The 15,661-nt window shown below is 47.0% G+C and overlaps 1 long non-coding RNA gene across 1 annotated transcript in view; it reads right to left on the reverse strand.

The window, feature by feature from the left end:
- The window catches only part of LOC137517882 (uncharacterized), a 39,566-nt gene extending 26,107 nt beyond the window's left edge, over window positions 1-13,459 (reverse strand). The window contains exon 1 of the long non-coding RNA XR_011020705.1: window positions 13,378-13,459. This is a non-coding gene — a long non-coding RNA (uncharacterized lncRNA). The remainder of the gene's footprint in view (window positions 1-13,377) is intronic.
- Window positions 13,460-15,661: the final 2,202 nt, after the last annotated feature.

Below are 15,661 nucleotides of genomic sequence, written 5' to 3' on the forward strand. Positions count from 1 at the left end.
ACCCGCCACTGCCGTCACTACACAAACAGCTGTTTGCGGTGCGTTACACAGTGAGTTTGGTGTGTCAGTGTGAAGCAGTACCTTAATTACACTACCTGATTGATGTATACACATACAAGATGTTTTAAAGCACTTTAGGCCTGTCATTTAGCATTCAATGTGATTTCTGCCCTTAAAACGCTGCTGTGCGTCAAATCCAGATTTTTCCCGGGGACTCTTGGTGTGTATCCCACTCCGCCATGCCCCCCTCCAGGTGTTAGACCCCTTGAAACATCTTTTCCATCACTTTTGTGGCCAGCATAAATTTTTTTTTTCAAAGTTCGCATCCCCATTGAAGTCTATTGCGGTTCGCGAACTTTAACGCGAACCGAACCTTCCGCGGAAGTTCGCGAACCCGGTTCGCGAACCTAAAATCGGAGGTTCGGCCCAACTCTATACAAGACTTCTCATGGGCCTCACCCCTCCTCTGGAATGCCCTCCCACAGCACATCTGTCACTCTCCCACCTTTGCAATCTTTAAACGCTCCCTCAAAACTCACCTTTTCCGACAAGCATATGCTCTATCTTAGACCATACACCCTTCAACCTCACGTCTAGATTTACTCTTTACTAAATGACCTAATCATGCACTGCCCGTATATATATACTGTATACTTCCCCACCTTTTGTTTTAACCCCATTCCTCTAGATTATAAGCTCGCAAGGGCAGTGCTCTCTCACCTTTTGTGTCTTGGAATGTTATTCATTTAATAGCTTGGACTCTGTTATACATTTTAGTCATCATGTTACATCTGCTATTGTAATCACCATTTCTGTATTTGGTACCAGTGTCTATATTTGATGTACATCATTGTCTGTATCATTATGTAACCCTTGCTTGTTTTCCTACTTTGTACAGAGCCACGGAATATGTTGGCGCTTTATAAATAAAAAAGAATAATAATAATATTTTGGTAATCTGAGGTGGAGAGGGGTCAGAGAAGGAGGCTGGACACCCACTATGCCCCAGGCACCTGCCTAGGTTGCCTTGTTGATGATGATTCTGCTCTGACTCTTCACCAGATACCCCTGGGGTCATGGTTGCTGATGATTCACTGTAGCATACCTCCCAACATTTTAAATACAGAAAACAGGACACTTAGGCCACACCCCTAACCACACCCCCATTACTCCCTAGTCACGCCCACCAATTTTTTTTAAAACATTTTTTTAAAAAATATTTTTATTTTAATTAATATTATTAATATTAATAGTACTCCCTTTTACTCCCAAAAAGGGGGGAGGGGGAGCGTGAGGGTACCCGTGGGTGGGGGGAATGTGAGGGTACACATGGGTGGAGAGGAGGAGAGAAAAAAAACTGATCGAGCACCAGCCCCGGGGATGCGTATGCGGGATGGATGGCCACCGCCATTTCTCCCTCCCTCCTAATGTGCCCCCCAGTGTGCCTCCCCCACCTGCAGAGTTAAATGCGCAGCGGAGCGGGCTGTTATTTAATCTTACCATTGCTGTGCGTTTCAGCTGGTCTTCTCGGCTTCCTGCTTCCTGTGACGTCACAGGAAGCCAACCCCAAAACGGGACAGTCCCGACGAAAACGGGACTGTTGGGGACTATGCTGTAGGTCCATGGGGAAAAATACATGCGCAGGACGATGGAAAGATATGGGGAACAGGTAAGGGGTTTGTTGACCCCCTTCCCCTAGTTCACAATAAACAAAAGTGAATATTGTATTTTTTATTTTGTCAGTAAATAACTGAGGTTTGCTTTGACCTGACAAATGGGTAGCAGTGACAATTCCAATATTTTCTCTTCACACAAATGAGCCGTTGCGCTGTGAGTTGGGCATATTTCAGCAAAACGTCAAGGTCAGGATGTGAGATATTGCTGCTGTAAGTGGATGTGTGGGTCAGGTCACACAGGTGCATCGCATATCCATATGGTGCGCTGTGCAGCCACCTGCAATGTAGCTTCCAACTCCTGCCCAACAGTCAATAGAAGCGGCATAACTGATGTCAACATGAGGAATAAGCACAAACAATGGGCTACAAGGAAGGTGCTAGCTGTGAATTGCATTTTTTTCCGCTTCTTAATTTTAAAGTGGACCTGAACTCTTGTACAGGACAGAAGGAAAACACAGAATAATGTACCCTGTATGTAATTAGGAAGTTTAACCTGTCTAATTCCCCACATGTGTGTCTAATCACAAGTATAATTTGATTTCTCCCTGTGTCACCTGACTGCCATGGCAGATTAGCTTATTTGAAAGCACAGGATGTTAACAATATGTCTGCTTCTATGAAATCAGGAAGTAGACATGCTGCAGATTTATTGCAGGATTTGTAGGAGCTGTAACAAAGAAATGTTTTTCTATAAATGTATTATGCATTATGCTTTTGCGTATCTTTTAGAGCTGACTACTGCAACACCCTGCTCTGTGGTCTACCAAAAAACAGGCTAGCACCTCTCCAATCCCTTCTAAATTCAGCGGCCCGCCTCATTCACCTTCCGATGCAGCCCCACTGTGCCGTTCTCTCCACTGGTTACCCATTACCCAGAGGATTCATTTCAAACGCCTGACTCTAACATACAAAGCCCTCCATGTTTTAACAGGAAGTAATGTGAAGCCCTTGCAGATCGGAGACCTCCAGTGGTGAATGGAGGTAATTATAGCTGCCACCTCCGCTGCTGCCAGTGATAGATGCAGGAGGGGAGCGCAGAGGGGAGGGGTCTACATGAAAAGGGCGCCGGTAAAAAAGGGCGCCTGGTGGAGCCCATATATACCAACTTCGGCTACAAAAAAGGCGCCTGGTGTAGCCCATATAAACTTTGGCTACAAAAAAGGCGCCTGGTGTAGCCCATATAAAAACTTCGGCTACAAAAAAACTCCGGGATGTGTTAATTACTATTCCCCCTCCAGGCCGCCATGGATAGTGGGGGAATGAAATAATTTGGCTTCCAGCGCTTGTAGCCCATATAAAAACTTCGGCTAGAAAAAAAGGCAAAAGGCAATAATATGGGCTACAAAGGGGCACCTTACTGTAGCCGAAAACCTTGTAGCCGAAAAAAATACGGGCTACAAAGGGGAGCCCGCTTGTAGCTGAAAACCTTGTAGCCGAAAAAATATGGGCTTGTAGCCTATATCAAAACTCGGGCGCCCTTTTCTACACCTTGTAGCCCATATTTCCAGAAATAACATTGATGTCTATGGCGGCGCCCTTTTCATACAGGCAGCTTGGGCGCCCTTTTCAACCGATCCCGAGGGGAGAGCCCGAGGTGAGGGAGGACTGTCCCCCTCCCCGCTGATGTGCAAAGCTCTCCCCTCATGCTGCGACCCCTCCTGTCCCCCCAGAACGGCCCTGAGCGGGCCCCCAGGGGGCCCCCGGCCCCCCCACGGGGGCAGGGGCTGCTTCCCCTATTGTTATGCCAGTGGGTACTACGTCCATTGGTACAATGGTAAGCTAATACGGAAGATGGGTTTCTGGCTTCTGATGGGCCCCACTAGGCTCTAGTCCAAGGGCCCTGCTACCTCTGCATTCCCTATTGCTCCGCCCCTGTTCACAACCCTGCATTGTAACAGACCACATTATCCAAACGCCACTTCTTTAGTGTGTTTGTACATAAGGTGTGAGATAACACGCATGGTATATGGCGATTCTAGGTGACATGAAACCTATATGGACGATAAAACGTGCAAACATTGTGTTATGCGCCCATTGTTGTGTGGGCATTTTGCAATAGTAGGGAATGTGCTCATTTGATTCCATGGAATTGAAATTTTCTACATTTCCGATCTGAAATTGGTATTTCGGTAGCAGGAAAAAAGGGCGCCGACTGAGGGTGGACGAAAAGGGCGCCGCCATAGACTTTAATGCAATTATTGTTAATACGGCGAAAAAAAGCAGAAAAAAGGGCATTCGTTCATTAAAGTTTTTGAAGTATGTTATCGTTTTAGAAGCTTGTAACGTTATAGTTTTTATCATATTATTTCATTTATATGTACAGAATTTAAGTTATCAAAGATATTATAATTTCTATGTGTAAAAGGGTGTTTCTACAGGGGGAGTGGTAAGGGTTAGGCACCACTAAGGGGAGCGGTTAGGGTTAGGCATCACTAGGGGGAGTGGTTAGTTTTAGGCACCACCAGGGGTGGTATTTATCGTTAATCAAGTGCGACAATGATGTTTATCGTTATTGAGATTTCGTTATCCACCAGCGCCATTTCGTTATCCAGCCTGGCCCTTTTTTCACGGTGCTCTTTTCTCCATGCACGTCTTCTGCGGGAATCCGATTTACCACAACTCGGTTATTTTCGCCCAGTCACAGAACTCAGAAGCACTGCACCAATCAGTGAACGCAGGAAATCGGAATCACAAGACACGGATACTACCGAGCATTTCTGAGTCTTGTGATTGGCCGAAAATCCCTGTGGTATTCCGATTACGACGGTAACATTCTGCATTCTCTTATTGGTTCAATGCTTTCAAGTTAACTCAGAAGTGTTTGGCCAATCAGAGAATGCAAAAAAAAATGACAAAAAAGACTCCACGGAAATCATAAATATGCAGAATTGGTAATCGCCACCTGCGGAAATCTACATTTTTTGCAGAATCGATAATCGCCATTTGTGACCACCCAGGGTGCAATACACACAGCATTAAAGTATACCAGAGATCGTTTTAATACTTACCCGGGGCTTCCTCCAGTCCCATAAACACATCTGAGTCCCATGCTGTCCTTCCGCGGTCTGCCGTTCAGCCACCATCAGCCCCGGTAACTGGCTCAGTCGCGTCATTCCGGGTCTACTGGGCATGTGCGGGAGGTCCGTGCATGCGTAGCAGAAGACCCAGACTGACGCAACTGAGCCAGTTACGTGTTCTGATCGCCAGAGGAGGAGTAGCTATGGGGGGGCAAGGGGTACATCTGTTCCCGGACGCAGCATCTGGGGGGGGGGCGCAGTTATAGGTTTTACTTTCTTTCAGGGATGGTCGTAGTCAGCCACCTTCACTACGCTGGAACTACGCGCAGTTTTACGCAATTACGCTTCCCCAAACTACGGCTTCGAAATCAAATATTCGCTTCGTAGGCATTTCGTAGACTACGCGTTAAAATACGCAATTACGCGTAGTGCGAAGCGTAGTGTATGCAGAGGCTTATGCCCGTATGCAGAAAATGTTACGCATCCATTTCTCTTTAAATGCTTATACCGGGAACTCTTCTATGCGTACATTCCCCTTTCCAATGCGTAAATTTGTAAGCATACAATCGCACGCGGAAAATTAGACGCGAATAACGCATTCGTAGTTCACTTCACTACACAATACACATGTTAACTACGCATAGTGGGCGCAAGCTACGCATAGCGGTATTTCGCTACGCGTACATTCGTAAGTTTAGTTTTGAAACTTCACCTATGAACTACGATGCGTAGATGCGAACTACGATGCGTAAATTTGCACTGGCGTAGTTCCTGCTCATCCCTGATTTCTTTGATGTGTCCCTGAAAAGTCTATGAAAGACGGTGGAAGGATCCAATCTTCTCCCCTGCCTCCTCCTGCTCTCTTCCCACTGAGTTTTGTTTTATTTGATCTACCTGCTGTAGTCAGCATTTGCCATGTTTGCATCAGCAAAGTAGATCATGTGTATTTATGCATATCTCCCCACTTTCTAATGCCTGGTACACACGGTGCAATTTCCTGCTAGGTGGATGGGTAAAATTGATCATTTCCGGTATGTCCGATCTGCTACTGATGGAGAACAGGATTGATTTTGTGCAGTGCTTATCTGAAAATCGATCCTGTTCTTAATCAGGTGCAGATTGGACATGCAGGAAATTATTCTAAATCTCAAACATCTCTGGGAAAGCATGATGGTTCCCTTATGGTTCACACCTTGTCACGAGGCGGAGCAAAAACTGACTTTGTCCCCCTGTGCTGAAAAACCTAGCTACGCCTCTGCCGATCGCGGCTGAACAGAGGACTGCGGGAGGACGGCGAGGGACTCAGACGTGTTTATGGGGCTGGAGGAAGCCCCAGGAAATGATCAAAGCTGTACTATTCACAATCTCTGGTACACTTTAACCTCGGCTCTATAACAGGTACATATTGAAGCAGGTGGTTTCAGAGCACGGCGCTCAGTGCTTAAACTAGGCTCCGCCTAGGTGTAAGGGTAGTTTGGGGTTCCTCAATAACTCGGAGGGGGAATGGTATTTTACGCCAGCGGGGATTTCAGTGGCCGCAAGGTGAGCGCTCAGATCACCGGCAGCATACATAATCGTACGCGTACACATTGCTATTTTACAGCCGGGATCTCTCTCCTGTCCACAGCACATTCTATAAATTCTCCAGGATGAGGCTACGTGATGCAGACAGAATAAAATCTGTCCTCTCCTCTCCTCTGCTAAATATATCGCGGCGTCTACAAAGCAGAGAGAGCGGGATACTGTCCCTGGCTGGGAAACACCCATCGATGCAGCACTGCTAACATCTGCATTGCTGCAAGACGACCTTGTCACTCCTACTCTGGGAAAAGTGCTGAAATAGAGAGAGGCGCGTGATCAGGACGGCTAAATGAGCATTACGGGGGGCTGAATAGCCGCCCAAATGTAAATGGGAATCTGCTGTTTCTATCCTGGTTCAGGATGAGGAGCTATTTTTAGCCTGCTGCAGTGTAATATCGCTGAGGACGCCGGGCAGGGTGTGTTTTACTCCACCTCTTCCAATGCACCTGAATAGTTAACCAGCGTTTCATTAAAGGGGAATTTCACAGGGAAAAAAAGAACACTTGTACGTCGAAGCAAGCAATTTAGACCCCTGCTGGTGCCGAAAGCTCGGATGCCGCCGTAGGCGCCTATTAAAATTAAGGGGTAATTTAGGCACCCGTGGTGCCTGATAAATAGTTGGCGTTGGTATGGGCATGCGGGTGGGGAATTGGGGTAGGGTAAGCCACAAGGTCAAATGTACTCTATGCGGGAGGGGATTAGGGTTAGGTGTCAGGTAGGTAGTTTGAGCAGGGGGTGGGGTGTTTAGGGTTAGGCACCAGGTAGTATGTAGTCTGTGCGGAAGGGGATTAGGGTTAGGCATCAGATAGTTATTTTGTGCAAGGGGGGAGTTTAGGGTTTGGCATCAGGTTGGTAGTTTGAGCGGGGGTGGGGGGTTTAGGGTTAGGAACCAGGTAGTAAGTAGTCTGTGAGGGGGGGGGGGTAGGGTCAGGCATCAGAGAGAAGGTTTTGCGCGGGGGTGGGGTTAAGCGTTAGGTCAGCAGTTTTGGGGGGGTGTTTAGTGTTAGGCATCAGGTAGGTAGTTTGGGGGGAGTATAGGGTAAGGCTGGTTTCACACTGTAAACCAGCTTTGGCAATGTGGTGCGTTGCGCCGGACGCACTGCTTAGCACCGTCAAAAATAGGCATTCAGGGAACACCGCGCTATTGCCTTCAGGTAACACCGCATTATCCTTGTCTGGCCACCGGCCAAGCAGGAAGTCACGCGCACATGACGCACGCTTGCTATCACTTCCTGCTTCGGGTATGTGGAAGCAAGCGTATCGTTTAAATACGCTTCCACGCACGCGCGCCGCGACATCACGTTGACGGTAATTTTTTTTAAATCCACGCATCGCCATAGACTAACAGCCCGACGCAGATCGCCGCAACTGGACGCAGAAGCCGTGCAGTAACGTAGTTCTGAGCCTGCATCGGGGATGCGACGAAAATGTCACCTCCATTGCATTGCGCGTACCGAGGAAGTATGAAAAGTCTCCATAGACTTTTATCGCCCAGCAGTGCGTTAAAAGTACTGCACTGCACCGCCCTGATGTGATAGGGCCCTGATGCATCAGGTGGGAGGGTTCTGTAAGAGAGTAGGGTTAGGTTTAGCCATAGTAAAATATCAGTATTAAATACCGATGTTTTACTATCGGGATTACTGGGTGCCCAAATTTCCATGCACCCTTTTTTAATATACACCTTGTCCGTACATTCACTGAGCAGTTTATTCGGGAGTCGGGACGCCTGTACACCTGCTTGCTCAGGCCGTTATCTAATCAGCCAAAAAAGTAAAAGCTCTGCAGTGCCTAAAGGTCCCCATACATCCACCGGATTTGCAGCCCGATCGACCATCCTACAGTATTCAAAAAAGTTTGTTTTAATCGGATAAAAATTGGTGCAATTGGTGAAATCTGTCTAATGTATCTATTGAGCATGCTGGAAAATCAGTCTGACATGGTTGATCACGTACGCAGCTCACGTATGAGTCGCTGTTCGATAACGCGTCAACCGACGTATGCAAAGGACCCCCAGCCAATTTCCCCCAAGAGTAAAATGTCCACCCCAGAGCTCGTGTTTGGTGCGACTTCTGGCCTCTTGAGCCGTCATCTTATATAGCATACAACATTTCACGTTTGGGGGACGGCCAGGCAGGCAGCAGACGCGGCTGAAATCTGTATGGAATAAGTTTGCAGTGTATGATCAGAGAGAGATCTGTCTCATGGTCGATCTGCCCATCCATCGCTAGATGCAGGTGCGTTGCTAGCCCCATAGATCTGTAGCTCGTGCCACAGATCTAAACTGGGGTGCGCCTAATCCCCCCCCACCACCACCACCACGGAACAGTCGCGCAGGATCAGGGCAATGCTGGCATTGTGGTGTTTGTACGTCCCTCTCCTCAGCCAGCTACACACATACACACAACGCCACCCAGCATGTCCCCCATTGATGCATTACGACCAGCCAACCAGCATTACGACCGGCCATCATAGCTGACTGACAATCAGCATCACACCCATCTCAGCATCACCACCAGCCAGCCAGCATCACAGCCAGCCAGCCAGCATCACGGCCAGCCAGCATCACTGCCAGCCAGCCTTGCATCACAGCCAGCCAGCATCTCGGCCAGCCAGCATCACGGCCAGGCAGCATCACGGCCAGCCAGCATCACTGCCAGCCAACCCAGCACACATCAATGCCAGACCAAACAGCACAGCATCACCACCAGGCCAGCCAAGCACAGCACCCAGGCCAACACCAAAGCCAGGTGAGAGACTCTCAGCCTATTATTATGAAATGCGACCCATTTATGATATGTCTATGTGGATACACACCTGTCGGGCTGTGATTGTTGCTATAGGCGTTGCATTGCAGTGCTGCAAGTCGCGTTACAAAGCGTCCGTCATGCTGCACCACAACGCACGTAGCTTAGGTTACACTGCTGCTTCATGTACATTTGCAACCGCCCATGACCACGCCCCCACACACACACATGGCCACATCCATTTTTTGCCGTGCAGAGTACTAATAAGTTGCCCAGAGGTGCCCTGGGTGTCCTGGGACCCTAGCAATGCCCCTTTTGGCCAATCTCTGTCCAATATTACCAACTCCACATAGTATGAGGGCTTACAGATTTTGAATACTATGAACGGACTGTGCAAGTAAGCTGCTCTCATAATACTTGGAGGCGGTAAAACTGGATGTGTGTACCAGGCTAGTAATCCAACTTCCACTTACCTCCAAAACCAGAAATGCTTAGCTATTAGAAAGCAGCATTCCAATAACTGCTTCAGGTCTGGTTCTGACAACCAGATAACCTGTTGGCTCCATATTGAGAGGTTCTTGCTTGTAAAGGGGGCGTATTATAAATATACCTTAATCTATAGAATGGTGACATTGCCCCTTTTATGCCAGCTCCTCATCTATCTTCCTCTCTGAAGCCCCAGAGGTCACCTTCAGTAATTGGAAAACGCTTTCCATCGACAGGTCCTGAAGAGACGCTAAAGATAAATTCGCCGCAACGCCTTAAAAGATTAGCCGTGCATTGTGCTGCGTCGCTCTATCTTTTATTAAAAATCATTGCGCAGAGGGCTATAGATCTTTGCAGGCGTAATACGGAACCATCATCATCTTTTTTTTATTCTTCTCACACTTCTATTTCAGAGATTCTGGGCGGCGGACTTTAAACTGCGAAGGAAAAGTGGCGGCGAATAGCCGGCAATATAGATTCAAAGTGCGCGATGTCAGCGGTAATATATGAAGTACGGAGTATACATTTGTCTCAGTAAGAGGGGGGTTGAGCGATTTTGGGTTTTTTTTTTTTGGTTTGCAATGAATAAAATCCAGAGGGCATGCATGAATTATGTAATAGTATAACATAAGCATGCGAAAAAAAGGCTATATAAATAATAAAAGTATAATTTATCCTTTTACTCTTGCGGCTTTAGCCCTCGTCAGTATCACTGTGTGCCTATTATGTATCCCGAATAGTATTTTGCATTTATATTTTATGCTGCCAATAGTCGCACGTTGCAAATAGTAATATTTAAAGCAAAACTCAGGGTACAAAGAGTGCTTCTCTCATCCTGCCGGAACAGCGCTCAGTACAACTTATATTATTTATCTGTATACAAATTTTCTTGATTAGGTGACGAAAGAAAAAAGTTCAGTCCCTGCTCCAAGTCACTTCTGTACCACAGACTTACGTTACTGTAAGCTGTAATCTCCTCAGACAGCTCTGTCTAGGCCACGCCCCTATTGTGAAGTGTATGGTAATTGTAATGTGTAATTACGGTGGTGGAGACTCTTCCATCACCGCTCTTACACCAATAGGCAGCGCTGCACCGCTGACCAGGGGCGTTGCTAGAATCCGAGGAGATCTGGGGCACTTTTGGGCATGCCAGCTGAAAAATGGGTGTGGCCATGCGCCAGAATGTGAATGTGGTCATGGGTGGAGTCAAATTTACATGAAATTAACAGCAGTTTTAGTAGGCCTGCCCAGCAAAATGATGAAGCCCCGCTCTCTATTAATACAAAGAAAAAATGCAGCATATCACATAAATAGGCAGTGTCATTTTCCTTTAAACAGAACTAGACAGAGTTACTTGGCTTCTGTGCTGGGTGGTCTGGCTTTCTGATGGGCGTGCTGACCTGCCGCCAGGTTGTCTGGCAGTCCCCTCATAGCATTCCCTGACCTTCTAGTGGACCCTCTCCCATGGGCCTCCCATTGAGGCACCACAAATTCCAGCATGCCCCCATAGTAGAACCACAGCTTTCTGCATGCCCCCATAAAGGCATCACAGCACCCAGAATGGAACCACAGCACCTAGTAGGCCCACATAGATGCCCTGTGTGGTGCCATGCTGGGTGCAGTGGTGCCTCTTTTGGGCATGCCCAGAAGAGAAGATGTCAGCAGAATCTGGAGACCAAGTGGCCGGAGATGAGTACTGCTGCCTGACTCTGCCTGGCGGACATCAGGGGCACCCCAAAATAGATCTGGGGCACGTGCAACTGATCTTTGGGCTAGCCACACCCCTGCCGCTGACACTATCCTCTGAGCCCCGATTATATGAAATACCATGTGATCGGAAGCCAGAAGAGGATGCCGGGAGTGCAGCGCCACGGGTGGAGGAGGAAGAGAGAAAGCCGGCCCAGCGGTCAGACAGGTAGCCATAAAAGCTTCCTGCGCCGCTCTGCATACCCTGCCTGGCTGGGGGAGGTACACTTCTCCAGCGGCAGGAAAAATTCATCCCTGCAGCCAAATCATGTTTTACTTTATTTGGCTGCTAAAAGGTTAAAGTGTAGACCTAAGCGAGGAACTAGAATAGGAAAGAAAGTCTGATAATATTCATCAGAGAACCCATCGGGGCCAGGTGCTTTATTTTTCTTTTTTATTATTTTATAGCCGACAACATTTAGCTGCCTTTTTAAGTATGTTTTCCCTAACTAAAACTCCTCGCGGCTGTAATCGAACTAAATCCCCCCCAACTCCCCTCGCAAAATCCACTACTTTCTTTGTCGCGGATTTTGCTGCCCTGTCTGTGCGCTTCCGTGAGAGGCAGAGCATTCAGCTGCAGCTCTGCCTCTACATGCGTCTATCAGCGCGTATCTCCGCCTCTCCCCCGCCCCTCCCAGTGGAGGAGGAAGACTGAGAGGGGCGGGCAGAAGCGGCAATCAGGGCTGATAGACACGTGGAGAGGCAGAGCTGCAGCTGAAAGCTCTGCCTCTCACGGAAACGCTGCCCGGATTGCCCCGCGGGGAGTTTGGGGGGATTTAGTTCGATTACAGCGTTTTCGTTAGGGCAAAAATACTTAAAGGGATACTGTAGGGGGGTCGGGGGAAAATGAGTTGAACTTACCCAGGGCTTCTAATGGTCCCCCGCAGGCATCCTGTGCCCGCGCAGCCGCTCACTGATGCTCCGGCCCCGCCTCCGGTTCACTTCTGTAATTTCTGACTATAAAGTCAGAAAACCCCTGCGCCTGCGTTGCCGTGTCCTCGCCTCCCCTGATGTCACCAGGAGCGTACTGCGCAGGCACAGACCATACTGGGCTTGTGCTATACGCTCCTGGTGACATCAGCGGGAACGAGGACACGGCAACGCAGGCGCATTCTGACTTTAAAGTCAGAAATTCCAGAAGTGAGCCAGAGGCGGGGCCGGAGCATCGGTGAGCGGCTGCGCAGGCACAGGATGTCTGCGGGGACCATTACAAGCCACGGGTAAGTTCAACTCATTTTCCCCCGACCCCCCTACAGTATTCCTTTAAGAGGTTTTTGCAATAAAAACCTGAATTTTCTGAGACTTCAGAGTCTCTTTAAGCAGTGAAAGTGGGCCTGGACGAAAAGGGCGCCACCATAGACTTTAATGCAATTATCGTTAATACGGTGAAAAAAATCAGAAAAAAGGGCGCCACAAAAAATGTTGTTAATAACATTACAACATTAAAGTTTTTGAGGTAGTTATCATTTTAGAAGTTTACAACAGTATATTTTTGTCATATTATTTAGTTAATAAGTACAGATTTTACGTTTTCAAAGGTATTTTCATTAATATATGTAAAAGGTTGTTTCTGCAGAGGGAGTGGTTAGGGTTAGGCACCACCAGGGGGAGTGGTTAGGGTTAGGCACTATCGGGGGGGTGGTTAGGGTTAGGCGTCACTAGGGGAGTGGTTAGTTTTAGGCACCACCAGGGGAGGGTTCTGTGTGAGGGTAGGGTTGGGTTAAGCAGTATTAATGAAAAACGGAACGACATTTAACGTTAATATTTATTCGTTATTATTTCTCGTTTGTTTTTTGCAACAGTAATTGTCGTTAATAAAGCTTGACAACGATGGTTCTCGTTAGCAAATTTTGTTAATACCTGGCGCCAAATTCGTTAAAAAGTCAGGCCCTTTTTTCACGGCACCCTTTTTTCATGCACGCATATTTCCTGCTACCCAGTGATGACTGTCCTGTAGTCACCCAGTGTTCAGCCCAATAAATCTTTACATGCCCGTCTGGCATGAGAAGCTCACAGCACAAAGCGGCCCATTGCTGGTCTCGCTCGTATTGATGTCTGTTGCAAACTCCCCTTCGCTGTTTATTCTGTAGAATCAAAGCAGCGTACGCTCTGTGAAATGGGCATTACCTGTCATTAGCAGACGCGTGCGAGTTTTCAAATGACCGTGATGAATTTCAAGTGCAACATTTCTCGGTCCAGTGCCAAGAGGCCTGGGATAGGTGTAACCGTCGGCGACGGGACCGGTGCGTCTTTTTTTGGTGGACCTCAGGGGAACTGGCTTCTAGCAGAGCAGTTCCTGAACTGGAATATGTAAAGTGCTGGCAGGTCACTTCCTCAATGTGTGTTCTACGCTGGCTCAGGGGCTGAGAGCAGGAAACATGCTGATTCCATGGCTGTGGATGCCCTGCGTACGTACTCTGAACACCAGTGTGATTACGATACTTTATAAATGTCATAGAATTTTTTTTTGAGCATTCCACTTTAAAGGAGAACTGAAGTGAGAAGACTATGGAGGCTGCCATATTAATTTCCTTTTAAGCAATACCAGTTGCCTGGCAGTCCTGCTGGTGTATTTGGCTGCAGTAGTATCTGACGAATGCCAGAAACAAGCATGCGGCTAATCTTGTCAGATCTGACAATAATGTCAGAAACCCCTGATCTGCTGCATGCTTGTTCAGGGTCGAAGGCTAAAAGTATTAGAGGCAGAGGATCAGCAGGATAGCCAGGAAACTGGTATTGCTTAAAACGAAATACATATGGCAGTCTCCATAGCATTCTTGCTACAGTTGTCCTTTAAAGAAAGATTTGGATTATGAGCTGATTCTTTGGTTTTAAAGGGAAATTACACTTTTGTTATTAAAGCGGGATTGTCAATCATAAAATCAATTTACCCCCTGCTCTGCGTTTATTATGCAGACAATATAGTCATAAATGTGTCCGCTGTAATGAATCATATCTTTGTCAACCTGGCTCAGTTCTGGTCCATAGCGAGGGAGAGGGAAGCTTGCTATCCCCCCTCCCACATTCCTGCTCCTCACTGATTGACTGAGGGAAGTTCAGTGTGACAGGAGGCTGAGAAGGGAAATACACCTCATACCTCTGCAGAAGCTGCTGAAATATGATCTATGCTGTGCTTACATGTGTTTATAAAGCAAGCTAGATATGACAGTGAAGTGTTTAGTACAAAGCTCAGTGGGGAGGATGTCTGACAATGCATACACCATTTCGGGCAGAAGGAAAAAAAAGAGTAAGTGAAGAAATGACATCAGGATTGCCTTCTGTCAGAGGCAGTAAAAATGGAAAATGCCTCAAACAGATTTCTCTTTATTTACTTTGTAAAAGTCACGGAAATCAAAATGTGGACTGTACAATACATCTGTTATGTAAGTAGAATAAGTATTTATCTACTTATTTAAAGAGACAATAACAGACAACTCCGTAACAAAAATTGCATCCTGTTTTTTATCATCCTACAAGTTCCAAAAGCTATTCTAATGTGTTCTGGCTTACTGCAGCACGTTCTACTATCACCATCTCTGTAATAAATCAATGTATCTTTCCCTTGTCAGACTTGTCGGCCTGTGTCTGGAAGGCTGCCAAGTTCTTCAGTGTTGTGGTTCTGCAATGAACTCCCCCTTCCAGGCCCCTCTATGCACACTGCCTGTGTATTATTTAGATTAGGGCAGCTTCTCTCTTATCTTTTACAAGCTGGATAAATCGTCCTCTGAGCTGGCTGGGCTTTCACATACTGAAGAATTACAGACAAGGGCAAAGCTGTTTGCAGGAAGAAAAGAGCAGCCTGAAACTTCAGTGCATGAGAGATGCAGGGGGAAAGAATCACACAAATGATCTCTTGAGATTCAAAAGGAAGGGTGTATACAGCCTGCTTGTGTATGGATGTATTTTCTATGTGTGGACATACTGTACATCAACCTACTTCCTGTTTTGGTGGCCATTTTGTTTGTTTATAAACAAACTTTTTAAAACTGTTTTTAACCACTTTTAATGCGGCTAGGAGCGGCGAAATTGTGACAGATGGTAATAGGAGATGTCCCCTAACGTACTGGTATCTTTACTTTTGTGTGATTTTAACAATACAGATTCTCTTTAAAAGCACTATAAATGACTGGTTTTTTTTTATGTCACGGTGTTGACATTAGGAGGAGGGTTAGGCCCTGTTCATATTATGTGCGTGTGGAAAACGTGCAGAACGCATGTAGTAAACGCACTGGAAAAACGCATGCGTTTGTACGCGTTTGTACGCGTTTTTGTAATGCGTTTGTATGCGTTTTTTCCTTATGCGTTTTTGATCATACCTGGAAGAGTCAGCTACACTTCCGACGAGAAACGCACCTCCGAATACGCATACAAAAACGCATGCCATGCGTTTTTAGTGCGCGCCCATTGACTT

Source organism: Hyperolius riggenbachi, chromosome 5 (genome assembly GCF_040937935.1).
Source record: "Hyperolius riggenbachi isolate aHypRig1 chromosome 5, aHypRig1.pri, whole genome shotgun sequence".
Classification (NCBI taxonomy): domain Eukaryota; kingdom Metazoa; phylum Chordata; class Amphibia; order Anura; family Hyperoliidae; genus Hyperolius; species Hyperolius riggenbachi.